Source organism: Mus pahari, chromosome X (genome assembly GCF_900095145.1).
Source record: "Mus pahari chromosome X, PAHARI_EIJ_v1.1, whole genome shotgun sequence".
Classification (NCBI taxonomy): Eukaryota; Metazoa; Chordata; class Mammalia; order Rodentia; family Muridae; genus Mus; species Mus pahari.
Genome location: NC_034613.1, coordinates 141,893,756 through 141,895,134, shown reverse-complemented (window position 1 = coordinate 141,895,134; position 1,379 = coordinate 141,893,756). Strand labels below are relative to the sequence as shown.

Genomic DNA, 1,379 nt, shown 5'->3' with positions numbered 1-1,379 from the left:
AGCTTACAGCTCATGGTACAGTCCACCACAATGGGGAAGTCAATGCAGCAGGAACTTAAAGCAGCTGATTCCGTTCCATGCACAGTCAGGAGAAAACAATGAATGTACACACACACACACACACACACACACACACACACACACACACACACACACGTTATTGCTCAAGTCTTTTTTCTTTACTCCTATATAGCCCAGGATCCCCTGCCTAGGGAACAGTGCCACCTACAGTTGCTGTGTCTTACCACCTCAACTAACATAATAAAGATAATCCCCCACAGATATGCTTAGAGACCCTTCCGGGCGATTCTAGATTATGGTGAGGTTGACAATGAGGGCTAATTGTCACTTATTGTCCTAGTATCTTTCCACATAGGTTAAGGAGGATTTAAGCTAAAGAGTAATACTACTTTCTTTCATTTATGTAATATGAAGCAAGTGGCATAGACTCTTAGGATACAGGAGGGAAGAACGTGCCCTTGTGGAGCTTTTTTTCAAGATGATAACAAACAAAAGATGCAATATAGAAACCACATACCATGTTGAGAAGTGATACTGCCTGTATCTTTGGATTGCATGCCCCAGAGCTTCAGTAGCCACATGGGGATACACAAGCCAATGGAGTAGAGTAAATTAAGAGGGCAGAAGTCCAGGAGCATATTTCATACAGCCACCCAAAAAAGCTTCAAGGCAAAAAATAAAAACAAAACAAAACAAAATAGAAACCAAGACTGAACCTGTTAGCACTAATCTTGTGAAGATAAACACTGTGAACCATGAAAAAGAGAAGAGCGTGAATAGAGCTTTTGAAAATATCTAGATGGAACTTGCATATTTCTCCAAAGGCCATTCTCTTGAGCTTCTGCGGAGAGCTGATTCCTCAACAGCACCATAAAAACGAAGGAGCTAATGTCATCCAAGCTACAAGATTAATGACTCCGTTGGGATACGGTGATGGTGTGTCAAATTTCCCCAAAAGATCAATAAATTAAATGTTTTATACAACTCTTTAAAAAATGTGGTACTAGCCATGAAAAAAAATATATATATATATATAAAGCGTGGAACGCAATAAGGGACACTGAGTGTGGGAGGAAAAGGAGAGCCACTGGAGAATTTTGAGCTGAGAACACGACAAGATCTTGCTTTGGCTGCAAAAAGTCCATCCTGGCTGCTAGGTAGTATGGGGAGGGAGTAACTTTAGGTAAGGAGACATACTGAAGAGGAGCGCTATTACAGTTTTCCAAACAAGGGGCAAGGCGCTTGGATCATGGCAACACTAGTGGAATAGTAAGCACCTGGACATTTTCAAAGTAAAGTTCTCAAAGTTTCTTCATGAGTAGGATGAACTTGAGAAAGTACCAAGTTGTTTCCCTCAG

At 41.0% G+C, this 1,379-nt stretch overlaps 1 pseudogene; it reads left to right on the top strand.

Moving 5' to 3' along the window:
• The first annotated feature begins 618 nt into the window (after positions 1-618).
• LOC110314539 lies at positions 619-992 on the top strand (annotated as a pseudogene).
• Positions 993-1,379: the final 387 nt, after the last annotated feature.